Genomic DNA, 14,793 nt, shown 5'->3' with positions numbered 1-14,793 from the left:
CTATGTCTGGTAGATATAGAAAGGAATTCTGGGTAGAAAAGTGCAGAAGGGCTAGGTTGTATTCATTCCTAACTAAGGTTTTTCTGTGCATCTTGTTTCCTTCCTCTTTTTCAGTTAAATGGATCACAGGAATGGAGTCAAGGAGCTTATTACAATGAGAGGCAATCTCCTTCCACACCGAGTTTCCACAATTGGAAGAAAGTGAAGAGAAAAGCATCAGCAAAAAGAACAGAAAACTGAGGCATGGCCATGAAGTTTGGAAAGTATCAGTTTTAATGCACATGAGCTTCAGCATTTGACAACAATAAAGTTTTTTAATACAGCAAATAAAGTATTAATTCAATATTAATTCACAATAAAGCATTAATTCATAAAAACAAACATTTTTGGAAATTTATGTAATCTCCAAATGCTCCATCAATTTTTAGATGATACTCAGATGTTTTTACTTAGCAGGGACTGAAAAATAATGTAGAAGAAAAGTTGGTTGGTTGCTTGCTTTCTATACTGGTTATAGAAAGCCCGAAGATTCTGATATTTAATCGAATAACAACATAGGACAGATATGAATAAAATTGACAATAACAAGAGGGAAGCTTGGGAAGTAATTGATCAACTGGAGTAGCCATTTTTTAAATGCCCTCTACCATGTTAATATTGAAATACTGGTAATTGATAACATAGTTAATAAGGGAGGGAGAGAAGGGCTATAGGAAGTAATTTCATGTCAGCTTAACCCACCCCCCAAATTCCTCAATAAGGAAGCTGACAAAAGTCTCTCCTGCTTCCATTGCTCTTTTGCATGATTGTGATCATTCTGTTTCTCTTTTTAGGTAAGGAAATATCTCTGAAATGCTGACCCAGCAGGTCACAGGTTATCTAATGTTATAATTATTACCCTGCACATGTATAGACAATATTAATCAGCACTAAGGAAAAAATATGTGTAATTTGAGCTACGCCAATCTACCTGAATGACTGTCACAGCAGTTTATTTTGGTGCCTCGGTTTCATCATAAAATATTTGTAAAGTTGTTGCTTCAGGAAACAACACTTCAGCTGGTGAAGTTGCATATTCACACTCTGGAAGCCATGTTTCTCTGTATATAAAAAATAATATATTATTTAGATTTGAAAACTACTTTGTAGGTATAAAAGATTAGGTAAAGCAGTTGTAACTTTCACTCCAGTAATCTCCAGTCATCTCTGATTCAAGGCCATTGAACTTGTGGTGAGATTTCCATGGTCATGTGGCAAGCATGATGTCACAGAGGTCTGTAGTTTCCCACCAAAGTGGTACCAATTTATCTACTCATCTGTCCATCTAATCACATTTTCATGCTTTCCAACTGCTAGGTTAACAGGAGCTGGGGAAAGTTGGGAGCTCACTGCTCAGATCTCAAATCTGGGCTGCTTGCTTTCCAATCAACAAGCCCAGTGTCTTTACTGCTGAGCCACTTCCACCACCCATAAAGGATTAAACTATTTGTTAATTAAATGTATAATTGGTGTTGTTTGATTGTAGGTCGATACATGAATGGTTTTTTTTTTTTCAAAAAACATGTCATGGAATTATTAAGTGGAAAATAAAATGTTAAGGATTATTGATGGAAGTCTTTGAAGACCTTTTTTTTTAAAAAAAGCTTTTAGCCCTTTGATCTGAATTATGTATAGTAATAGTGTGTGAAATATTACACTATCACATACTTTATTTACAATAGCACATAGCATACAAACAAAATTACAAGGACAAGGATTTTGTAGGGTGGAACTAGTCATAATTTGGTATGCCCATTAATATGATAGACAATGATCTGTTGTGTTCCTATTTTGTTCAGCAGGAAAAACACAGATTTCAATTATATACCTTTAATGTCAATTGAGAGTAAATGCACTATATAGATAATTAATAGTAATTTTCCAGGTATGTAATAGCACGTAAATTAATATGGATTTCTTTTATTGCTACCCCATTGAATATTAATGCCTGAAGTATGAAATAACCATAAACTAAATTCCAACTAAATTCAGACTATAATTGAGATTGGAACCTGTAAATACAAAATGCCAAATAATTTTGTTCTGATCTGTGTTCTGTACTCTGGGAAAAATGACTTACTTGGCACAGCAATGGAGGTTAAATTCACAGAATCCATATGGGATAAAACAGTCAGGACAGGGAAGGTCCTTTGGATGACAGAAACCATCTAAACGATATTGACAATCAAATTGACCTCCAACACTAGCAGCAATATCTACATGAAAAATTATATATATATATATTTGTTTTAGTATATTTTCCCAAGTATAGGTATGCATATCTACCTATACATATGTACATATACCTATACATACATACATACATATATATATATATACATACATATTTGTTTTCATAGATTTTCACAGGTACAAGTATGAAGGTCTTGGCATATTCGGGTTTACACAGGAAGAAACCTGAATATGCCAAGACCTTCATACATACATACCTACATGCATACATACATACATACATACATACGCACACACACATACACACGCACACATACATATGACCAAAAATTCTCTTTCTACACAACCTTCTTTACAAGATTATTAAGGAGGACACTTTTGTCCAGTATGTGTGGACCTTGTTTATACATGAGTTTTAAAAATAATAATAATAATAATAATAATAATAATAATAATTATTATTATTATTATTATTATTATTATTATTATTATTATTATTTATTGGATTTGTGTGCTGCCCCTCTCCGTAGACTGGGGGCGGCTAACAACAACAATAAAAACAACATGTACAATCCAATAATAAAAACAACTAAAAACCCCTATTATAAAGCCAAACATACACACAAACATACCATGCATAACTTGTAATGGCCTAGGGGGAAGGGCTATCTCAACTCCCCCATGCCATTACAAGTTATGCATGTATACTTAAAAATGGAATGCTAATATAGATACTTTATGTATTATTTTCAAATATATTAAGTTCATCTACAATATCATTTTGAAAGGACCTAAAATATTTCATAAAGATGTCTGGCAAAATTCCATTTCACACACTATTACTATATTAACGTAGCTAAATACAGTGATACCTTGTCTTACAAACTTAATTGGTTCCGGGATGAGGTTCTTAAGGTGAAAAGTTTGTAAGACGAAACATTGTTCCCCATAGGAATCAATGGAAAAGCAATTAATGCGTGCAAGCACAAAATTCACTCCGTTTTGCCAGCCGAAGCGCCCGTTTTTGCACTGGTGGGATTCTCCTGAGGCTCCCCTCCATGGGAAACCCCACCTCCAGACCTCTGTGTTTTTGTGATGCTGCGATTTCACTGAGGCTCCCCTTGCTGGGAAATCCCACCTCCGGACTTGTGTTGCCAGCGAAGCGCCCGTTTTTGCGCTGCTGGGATTTCCCTGCTGGGATTCCCCTGCAGCAGCACAAAAACATGGAAGTCCAGAGGTGGGGTTTCCCATGGAGGGGAGCCTCAGGGGAATCCTAGCAGTGCAAAAACAGGTGCTTCCCTGGCAACGGAAGTCCAGAGGCAGGGCATCCCAGCGGCGGCAGTGGGTTTGTAAGGTGAAAATAGTTTGTAAGAAGAGGCAAAAAAATCTTAAACCCCGGGTTTGTATCTCGAAAAGTTTGTATGATGAGGCGTTTGTAAGATGAGGTATCACTGTATATTACATTGCTCATTTGTGTACCTGGACCAACTACAGCTTTCAGAAAGAGAGTCAAAAAGAAAAAGTGACAAATCATCACGGGTGATGGCTGAAGTAAAAAGTTCAGTGTTCATGGACAGAAAGTATTCCTGTTGGGAAACAAAGAGTTAGCAATCTCATTGATAAAGGTGAATAAGGCAGATCTTTAAGGAAAAATGAGAACTGTTGCCCTCATCCAAACTGAAACCAAGTTGTCTTCCCAAATCTTGCATAGGAACACCAGATATACAAAACATCTCAAAGGTGCTTTTTCAAAAGACAAATGGGCTGGTTTCTTTTTTCCTTGAGAAAGGGGAAGAAAACATTTTACTTTTCATTCAAAAGATTCATCAGTTCTGAAGCTTCTTCATTGAGAAGCAAAAGTTTCTTCTTCCTCAAGGAAAAAAAACAAAACAACTCCCCTTCACCCTCAATCCAGCTGGATATTTGGCAGAACTATGACCTGGATGAGTGAGAATCTCCACAGATATGCTTGTCAATCAATCAATCAATCAATCAATCAATCAATCAATTGGATTATCTGAACAGATTATTATTGCCCTGCAACATGTTAAAATTCTTTGATGCAGTTCCAGAATCCATGTCAACTGCTGAGAAAACTATGAATAAACTATTGTTCCAACAGAAGTTGCTCACTTCTACCCAAACAATTTAATGCATCTAAGAATTATTGGAACACCGCTATCATGTCACCCAGGGGTGAAATCCACTGAAGTCTGCTACTGGTTCACTTTGTGCTTGCTTTGTGTGCATGCCTAGACGCCACAGGCACTACTGTGCAGCACTGAAAAGGAGCATTTTCAAGCCACCAGAGTCTGCAAAGGTTAGTAAAACAGCGAGGACGGGGGGATATCAGCTGTGCCATGTGATTTAGATTAGCTAGAAAGCAGCAAATCATTGGATATACCAGTTCGTCAGAACCAGTAGAATTTTGTTACTACAGGTTCGGGTGAAATGCTACAAAACTGGTAGCATTTCACCTCTGATGTCACCCCTAATCCTTCTTTTCATTGAACTAGACAAACCCAAGTGTATAAAGCCCTTCATGGCACTGGACCAGATTATCTCAGGGACCGCCTTCTGCTGCATGAATCCCAGCGACCAGTTAGGTCCCACAGAGAGGGTCTTCTCTGGGTCCCGTCAACTAAACAATGCCGCTTGGCGGGACCCAGGGGAAGAGCCTTCTCTGTGGCGGTCCCGGCCCTCTGGAACCAACTCCCCCCAGAGATTAGAATTGCCCCCACCCTCCTTGCCTTTCGTAAGCTACTTAAAACCCACCTCTGCCGTCAGGCATGGGGGAACTGAGATACTCTTTCCCCTAGGCCTTTACAATTTTATGCATGGTATGTCTGAATGTATGTTTGGTTTTTACTTTAATGGGTTTTTAATAGTTTTTACTATTGGATTATTGTGTATACTGTTCTATTATTGTTGTTAGCCGCCCCGAGTCTCCAGAGAGGGGCGGCATGCAAATCCAATAAATCAAATCAATCAAATCAAATCAAATTCCTGCAAATCATTCTTCATATAATTTAGAGCTTAGTCCCCTAATCATCTTTGTTGCTCTTCTCTGTCCTCTTTCTAGAGCAGGGGTGTCAAACCGGCAGCCCATGGGCCGGATGCATCATGCACAGGTCAGGCCCACCCCAGCTTCACAAAAGGGAAAATGTCATAATAAATTAACGTGATGGCAATGTGACATGGCAAGTTTACCACCTTGAACTAGGGTTACCAGACTGTATTGACTGGCAATCTCATAGTCTCTAGGCTCCCATAGTTCACAATGCCTCAATACGTTATGTCCTATTTAGTTCATCTATGATTGGTTCAGGCTTCTTGACTACTTTCAGATTCATTCTGAGATCGGGATGATGTGAGCACAGATATATGTCTGAAAATTAATAGAAGATACACATTCAAAATACTGTGGCTAAGAATTTTGAAAGATTTAAAGATCAGGAAAAATGCAGAAATACTGCTATCTGGAACTAACCAGAACTCTTGCTGAATTCATAGAAACATAGAAGACTGACGGCAGAAAAAGACCTCTTGGTCCATCTAGTCTGCCCTTTTACTATTTCCTGTATTTTATCTTAGGATGGATATATGTTTATCCCAGGCATGTTTAAATTCAGTTACTGTCGATTTCCCAACCACGTCTGCTGGAAGTTTGTTCCAAGGATCTACTACTCTTTCAGTAAAATAATATTTTCTCATGTTGCCTTTGATCTTTCCCCCAACTAACTTCAGATTGTGTCCCCTTGTTCTTGTGTTCACTTTCCTGTTAAAAACACTTCCCTCCTGAACCCTATTTAACCCTTTAACATATTTAAATGTTTCGATCATGTCCCCCCTTTTCCTTCTGTCTTCCAGACTATACAGATTGAGTTCATTCAGTCTTTCCTGATACGTTTTATACTTAAGACCTTCCACCATTCTTGTAGCCCGTCTTTGGACCCCTTCAATTTTGTCAATATCTTTTTGTAGGTGAGGTCTCCAGAACTGAACACAGTACTCCAAATGTGGTCTCACCAGCGCTCTATATAAGGGGATCACAATCTCCCTCTTCCTGCTTGTTATACCCCTAGCTATGCAGCCAAGCATCCTACTTGCCTTTCCTACCGCCCGACCACACTGTTCACCCATTTTGAGACTGTCAGAAATCACTACCCCTAAATCCTTCTCTTCTGAAGTTTTTGCTAACACAGAACTGCCAATGCAATACTCAGATTTAGGATTCCTTTTCCCCAAGTGCATTATTTTACATTTGGAAACATTAAACTGCAGTTTCCATTGCTTTGACCATTTATCTAGTAACGCTAAATCATTTACCATATTACAGACCCCTCCAGGAATATCAACCCTATTGCACACTTTAGAGTCATCGGCAAATAGGCAAACCTTCCCTACCAAACCTTCCCCTATGTCACTCACAAACATATTAAAAAGAATAGGACCCAGAACAGACCCTTGTGGCACACCGCTTGTAACCTGACTCTGCTCAGAATACTCGCCATTAACAATTTATGCAACCATGTCCTTCCTTCATTCTTGCTCATAAATGGGGCCTAAATAACCCTCCCCTACAAATTCCACTTTTCTACACTTTCTGTGGAAACATTTCTTTCCACAGAATATACTTATAAAAAGAATAAAGGCAGAATGTAAAACAATAAAATAATGAACATATGAACGTGCAGATGTGTGGAAATGTAAAAAAATGCATTTAAATCATATTTTGAGTTAGAGTAACAACAAAGTTATTCCATTTGCAAGTGAAACTGATACTTGCGTGGGAAATAAATTCTAATCTGTTCAAATATATTTCTTTCATTCTTCCAGGTCCACTTTCCATTCCTGGGGGGTTATACCTTTAAAGCAATATGAGTTTCACATTGTAAAATTATTTTTTTCTATCAGTCTCTTTCTAAGAGTCATTTTAAGACTAAAATGCCAAACTCTTGAGCAAGAATGAGCAATCCCTGAGTAGCAGGTGCCCTGTACACCTTAATTTTCTTTTGTGGTCTCCAAAATCATCCAGCAAAAACTTGGGAAGAAACAATTGAAAAAGCAAGTAAAACTGATATATTATATTTTATCATACTTGCAAAAAGCTTATTTCCATCCCCCAAGCCCATAAGTCTCATTCCATTTCATATACTGACATTTTCATATATCATTCTATTATTTCCTTATAAGAAATATATAATAATAATTAATAATAATAATAATAATAATAATAATAATAATAATAATAATAATTTATTAGACTTGTATTCCACCCCTCTCCGAAGACTCGAGGCGGCTGACAATAAAAGCTTGTCCTACATGATGATCAGAAGCAACGTGAGAAAATATTATTTTACTGAAAGAGTAGTAGATGCTTGGAACAAACTTCCAGCAGACATGGTTGATAAATCCATAGTAACTGAATTTAAACATGCCTGGGATAAACATATACCTATCCTAAGATAAAATACAGGAAATAGTATAAGGGCAGATGGACCATGAGGTCTTTTTCTGCCATCAATCTATGTTTCTATAAACTGGAGGTTAGGCTAAACAAAGAAAGAGAACTGCTATACCCTTGAGAGATGCCCCCAGCACATATTAAAGTCTGCTTCCATCTCCCAATTCTCACTTTTACAAGAACCGATAGGTGGACAAATCCCATCTATGGTTGTTGCATTTGTCGAGAGGGTGTTACCAGATCCTTCCCACTTTTATCTGTTTTTCCCCACCCAACACCTGGCTATCTTACCAGGAAGTAGGTAAATCTAATAAAATAGAAGGTCCTGATGCTAGCTTATGACTGAGCTTTAGACAATCATATAGAATCACTCACGATTTCAGAGTCCGACTCACACTGTAGTTTTTAAAAAATGAATCAATACACAACATGAAATATTCCACAAATGAATTAAATAACCAGGAAGTAAACAATACAGGGTGAAATGGGTGGTGATATTTAAGTTTTAGTTTAATTATATTTCTGGCCACTATTAATTTTATTTGCCCCGGAAGCGGAGTAAAGACGCTGAGACAGTGTATGGGTTAAATACAGGGTTACTTTATTAAATTAGCATAAATTTAAATAACGTAAATTTAAATACGTAAATTTAAATATTCAAATTCAACTATAAACAAAGGACCTGCAGAAGCCAAAAACTAACGGGGTGGAAATTCCTGCCAGAACCTTCCTGGGCAACATTGGGCAAAACTCCTTGCTGAACCAGGTGAAGGTAGCCACCTTCACCTGGATCTGAGCCACGCCCTTCGGCGTGTGGGAGAAGCTCACCCTCCAATCCCTGAAGGAAATTGGATCCGGTGAGTCCCATGGGCATTTTCTCTCCAATCCCCGAAGTTGTAACAACCTATAGTTCATGGAGAGAGGTGGTCCATCATCCTTTTAAAAGATGCCCAAAAGGAGCATGCGCAGTTGCTCCTACTGCCCATTTCCACCCCTCACCTGCCACGGAGGGGGGTCAGATCTCAATCTTGGCCCCCTGACTCCCCCCCCAACCTCCTGTACTAATTCCTGGAGGCACCTCTGTAGGTCCGAAAGGGAAATGGCATTCCTCTTGTCTGAGAGGTGAATGTTGTCGGCTCGGTAGAGCCAGGGCGTTAAAAACTTTATCAGAGGATGTTTTACTATGTAACCCCCTAACTCCCTTACCACCTAGCCAATAGCCTGGTTAACCTAACCTGGCTTGTTGATGGCCTTAGGTGATATAGCATTCCGCCAGCCAGTCTGGGCAGAATGTCGGACCACACGATTCGCGTGTCTGAAAAACAGCAGAGATGGTCCAGAGGTCATCGTGGATTCCATTAGGAATCCACGAATCCATTAGGATTCCAAGGCCATTGCGCCCAAGGTGGAAAACCAGCAACTTGGGGGCTCGCCCAGAACGGCACTGGCCAAAAACCAGAGGGAGGAGCACCTCCCAACATAGGCCCAGCGGCCTAGCAAGTAATGATGATCCACGGCCCAGAGGTCACGTGGGCCTGGCAGCTGGACCACAGGCCCAGGGATAGCGTGATCCGAAGGCCGATTGTTCAGCATACCTGCCGTCCATGAGACAAAGCTGTGGCTCCCAAGCCACACCGCATTCCTAGAGGCAGACTGGCTGGGAAACAAAAACAAAGTTAACATGGCCGGTAAACTGAGGCCCTCAGTATGACTGGAAAAACCGATGACCGCCAATGGCTGAAATGCCTGAACAATTGTAAATGGATGCCACCACCAATTGGCAGCGCCAATCCGGGGAGAGTGCCAAAACAGATGGGTCAGGATCTATCACCACCAGCCCTGGACTTGGCAGTCCAGGATTGGTACTAGTGTGGGGGTCCCTTTGGCGTGGCGGAAACTATCTTAATGTCATGGAAGGCCCTTAACCGCAAGAGAAGAAACCTAACCTTGGATATTGGCGCTAAAGTGATTGGCCCGAGGCAATGATGGTCCTCCCTGGGTCAGCGTAAGCAAAGGGAGACCCCCTGTCTTGCTGTACTGCATGTCACTCCATTGTAACGTGCATAAGCTGTTGTCCTTAGATGTGGCCCAAACCTCACTCCTAAAAGCTCCCAAAAGAGCATCATGGCTGTCGTGTGGAAAAGGCAGGCTTTGAATGGGATGTACACAACCTAGCCCACGTCCCGCTTAGGGCAGACACCTGTGGAATGGATAAAGGTCTCCGGGCATTGTCAACCTTATGGGTGTCCAGAGCCGAGGCTCCGCTCACCAAGAAGCGAACTGGGCGCATAACCCATTCGCTCCTTGATGATAGGGAATTAACCACGTGGACAACAGCGAGGTTGTTGCACCAAAAGTGGACAGTCCAGTTAGCTAACTGCTCTCCCCACAGTTCTATGGCTACTATTAACGGAAACTTCTAAGAAAGTGAGATCACTGCAAGTGAGATCACTGCATGGCCCAGTCAGCAGGCCATGGGGAATGGCACCATCTGTCGCCGAGTTTCTCCCCAAAACCGAGGGAACCCAATGCGTCAGAGTGTAATGCAAGTCTGCTTGGAAAAGCAAATCCTGCCGCCAAAAGGAAACCCTATTAACTGGTTCAGGAATGTCTGCCTATATGCAAGTCTTCCCTGGCTCAGCACTGAGTTGCACCCAATGAGGGGGTGAGCTCAGGTCCTGTTAAAGGGGGGGAGGGAAAGGGGCCGAGGACCCTGCCCTCATCGACTTCCTACTTGATCTTTGCCCTAACTAGCTCCTCCTTTCCAAGAACCGATTCAAAGTTCCATGAAAGGAAAGCTGTATGGGGGCCTCGGTAGGGTATTCTAAAAACCCTTACAAAAACCTCGAAGGATGACGGCCGCGCGATTGCGCGGTCGATATCCCCGGAGGAGGCTGGCCAGCCGGTCAAGCCTGACTGGACTGTGGCCCTTTCGCTTGAGTTGTAGATGGTTTGTTTCTGCCTGGGCAGGTGCAGGCATGCGTTGCATGCGTGCCGCTGCATTTGCCACAGGTGTGGTGGAATTTACAAGAAAAGCATGTGCAAGAACCTTTGGCACTAAATTCAAAACAAAGCTGGGTGAGTCGATCACCCTGCCACGCAGCAGTGTGGGAGGCAGCAGGCTCCTCATCCTCCATCAGGTGACCACTATCGGTCCTCTGTCCAGAGCCGGACTTCTGGATGGTGTGGAACCATAAGTCAGGCACCTCCCTGTCCCATGGCAGGGAGTTATCAAACGCCACCCTCATCCTGAAGGACTCATTGTATTTTTGCCACGCATCCCCTTTCACCTCGAAATGGGCCATGGCAATCAAATTGATGTATTTGAGCAGTGCTGCCGCCCTACCCGGTTCCTTCTGAATCACGATTGACGTGTAAATCAAAAAGGCATAAAGCCATGAACTAAAGCATCGTGTCACCTTCACCTTCTTGGCTCGATTAGTTCGGGCCTCCTCATTCCTTTCCTTTTTGGGGACCTCCTGGTTGAGCAGGGTGTAGAGGTCAATATAATCCCCCGCCAGATTTTCTCCCGAATGGATGGATGCAGGTGATACCCCAAAGGGGTAGATGGGAGGCCCCAGGGGATAGCACCCCCAGTGGCCACCAGGGGGTCGGCCAAAGTGGCCACACTGGTCTGAGCCGCCCCGGCAGCAGCCATAGCGGCTGTCAAGGGAGGCAGCTGCTGCATGGCTGTTTGCACCCCCGTCACTGTGGGTCACTGTGGGCAGTACCCCTGTCCCCACTCTCCCGGGTACACTGGATGAAGGAGCCAAAAGCCCCAAGGGCCCAGATATTGTAGGAAGCCACTGGGCAGGGGTAGTTACACCCCCAACCCCCGCTACAGCAGGGGGCGTATTTACCTGTGTGATCCCGGTAGTGGCCACGGTTGGGGGGCGGTGGCACCCCAAACTTGGGTGCAGACTGCTGGTGTGCTGGTCCCCGGAAGAGGGAGCCCCAACCCCCCCAGGCACCACCAAGGGGGTTAGTGTGGTTAACTCCTCGTGACCCAGTGTAGGTGTGTTGTCAGAAGACTCACCCCCGCCATCCTGTCAGGCCCCAAGGGCCAGAGAGTCTGGGCTGGAGGGTTGTGTTGCCAGGCCACTCCCTTCCGTGGCTGTTGTCTGTGACTCTGTGGGGCCCAGTGGGGCTCATAAAGCAGCCAAAGGTCTGGAAGTCGCCGGCCTGTGGTTCACCCCGAAGGCAACCTCCCAACGTGCATCCATCCAGTCCAGGCGATATAAAATGGCGGAAAAAGAGCAGACACCCTGGGTTCAGCGCACCCCACCAGGGGCTCCACTGAGAACCACCCCCATGGGGTGGATGCTGCCTCCCTCATCTCCCTGGCCCTAACAAAAGGGGCCAGCGTCCTACGAGGGTGTGACCCAGGGGAGGCCACGGTCGAAGCCTTCCTTTTGGGAGTCATGTCTGAAAAACAATTAGTCAGCCAACCTCCCAGAAAAAGGTTCAAAAATATCGCTAGATCAGGTGTAAACCTGACCTGGTTGGGCAGTGTGCCTATGGGCAGGTGCCTGGGCCCCTAAGCCCCCTGGCTGGGAGGGTCTGAGGATTGGCCTTGGCAAAAACAGGAGGGCCACCCGGCAGGGAGGGGGGGAGTACCTACACCCCTGAGGCCCGGCCTGAACCCAAATGGGGATGGGCCCACAGCAATCGCCCTACCCCAGGTGAAGAGAAGAGAAGAGGAAGAAGGGAGAGGGGGTGGTGGAGGGGGGAGTATTTTAATTCCCCCAAGCTCCCTACACCAAAGTCCTGTAGGCCTCTTGAACTGCTACTTCCAGCTGCTAAAAAAACCCCTTTAACTGATCCCTAGAAACCTGTGCCACCACCCAGGCCCCAAAAGACTGACATCTGTTCGCTTCAGAATCCAACAGGGCAAGGAGGAGGTCCTGCTCGGACCACCCTTAAATAGGGTGACCCAGGTCCTCCCCCCAGGCCCTGCATGCAGCGCGCCACCTTGGCGCGCTGCCAAAAGCTGAACTTCCGGTTTCGCTGGAAACCGGAAGTTCGGAGCTCTGCAGAGCTCGAGGCAGCGTCCCCCGGCTCCGGGGGCAATTTCGGCCAGCGGTTTAAGCTGCCGACCAGGCATTTCTGTAAATATTTGGCCCAGACATTTGATTTATGTTGGCATACTTCATGTAAAAACTGTGCTATTCCTGTAAACACAGTTCTGCATAGTCCACAAACAACACAAAAGATACATTCATAAAGTATTTTCGGGATGAAAAATGAAATGTTCTCAGCATTGGTAATGGTTCCTAGTTAACGTAGGTATGGCTCAGTAAATAAAAGGATTTCTATATATCTCTATTTTATTATATTGTCATTGATTCACATGATAGATTAAGCCGGAGATTTTTCAACAAGAGCAGCAGATTGTATAATAAGATTATATATTAGATCATACAGGACTTTGCTCAAATGTTCCTGGTTGTCCTGCCAATTGCTGTAACAGTGCCAGGATCTGGGTAAACCAACCAAGAAAACAGAAACAGTTGGCAGGCAAAAGCTTGTGTTACTCTAGCTGTCTGTGGAGAATAGATGTTAGGCTTTTCTCTAGCCTGTTATAGCTGAATATTGCCCTGAGTTGAAGTAAGCACATTTCCCAAAATAAAACTAAGAAAGTTTCACCTGCTCCTTCTCTCTCATACTCATATCTGGAAACCAATGTGGATAATAGTTGGACTAATGATGGACAAGGAATAAAGAGATCCAGCCATCCCTAAGTCACCATAGAGAGCAAGGTTATATACTGTACCAGATTGTGGCAACCCTAGACTGGAATCATTTCTCCACTGACATTCACTTTATCAACATAAAGACTATAAATCACTACCTTCAATTGTAAAGGCTTTCATTCCACAGAGCATAATTTTTGGCTGATATTTACTTGCATTACAGATATTCAGAAAGTTAGATAATTACTACTTGTTAACCTGCATTGTTAAATACATAAGAAAAATATGAAATAAAAAAAATGACAATATTTATATGATGTAGCTAATCTCTATTATAAATTCCAAATAGAGAACTGATGTAGCTTGAGTCTCACGTTGCTCTCAAACATCATTTTGTGGCCTCCGGGTCTCACCAATTGTGCTGAAAATTAGTGACATTTTTTTCATCTTATGTTGAGACAGGAAATATAAAAAGTTTTATGTTATTTAAAATAATAAAGGAACATTCCAAGACTAGGGTAACAACATTTGAAAATATCATTACAGATATGCATGACTTTTATCAGTTACCTTAATGAATCTGCCTATGATCTACAATTTCATATAAAGTGTTACTCCCTCTCTTGAAATTTTGCTATCCTTGAAGATGAAAATGAGAAGGAGGGTATGTGATTAAAAGTTTAATAAAAACTCTGAGTTTTGAAGAAAGAAAACATGTATTATTTACAAGGCCCAGTGTATTGCCTTGGCCCTATAAAGTTCCTTTTGTGACTGCAGAGATTATTTATTCTACTTTTATTGATTGATTGATTTTGTCCATTGCACAATGAGAGTTATATTGGGTATACATATAGTAAATCTATAATGAAGGTTATAGAGGATATATTCATAGTAAAGTATATCTAAGAAAGAAGAGAAGAGAAGAAATAGAAATAAAATATATCAGTGAAAGAATAGATTAAATATAGGTAAGAAGAATATGATAAAGAATAGAATAAATATAGGTAAGAAGAATAGGTATAGGAGATATAGGAGAGCAATAGGACAGGGGACGGAAGGCTTATGATGATGACTTTTGATGGGGAGGATGTAGTCACTATTTCCTAAAAAGGATGCTACACCAAGAGACAACAGCTTCCTTTGTTCTAGTTTGTTAAAATACATGATAACCACCAGTCAATTGCAAAAGGCAGCTTTATTTGGTATAGCTTATATACTGTAATGATAGCTTTAACACAGCGGTGTCAAACACAAAGCTTGTGAACCAGTGGTGGCGGGATTCCAATTTTTTGGGCCAACTCTTTTGCGTGGGAGGCACAGAAGTACATTGAGTTGCTCAAAACACTATTTAATTAATTGCAATTCATTAACCAGGTACTTACTCTTTAAAGGCTCATGCTG

The 14,793-nt window shown here is 42.3% G+C and overlaps 1 long non-coding RNA gene across 1 annotated transcript; it reads right to left on the bottom strand.

Moving 5' to 3' along the window:
* Positions 1-270: 270 nt before the first annotated feature.
* On the bottom strand, positions 271-11,822 carry LOC139157737 (uncharacterized). Its single transcript, XR_011557561.1, has 5 exons — positions 11,736-11,822; positions 3,712-3,818; positions 2,120-2,255; positions 971-1,100; positions 271-459 (listed from the first exon to the last, which is right to left on the bottom strand). It is a non-coding gene; the product is annotated as an uncharacterized lncRNA (long non-coding RNA).
* Positions 11,823-14,793: the final 2,971 nt, after the last annotated feature.

The sequence above is a fragment of the Erythrolamprus reginae genome, chromosome 1, assembly GCF_031021105.1.
Source record: "Erythrolamprus reginae isolate rEryReg1 chromosome 1, rEryReg1.hap1, whole genome shotgun sequence".
In the NCBI taxonomy this organism is placed as follows: Eukaryota; Metazoa; Chordata; class Lepidosauria; order Squamata; family Dipsadidae; genus Erythrolamprus; species Erythrolamprus reginae.
The sequence above is the reverse complement of the archived record's forward strand: the minus strand, read 5'-3'. Positions and strand labels throughout refer to the sequence as shown.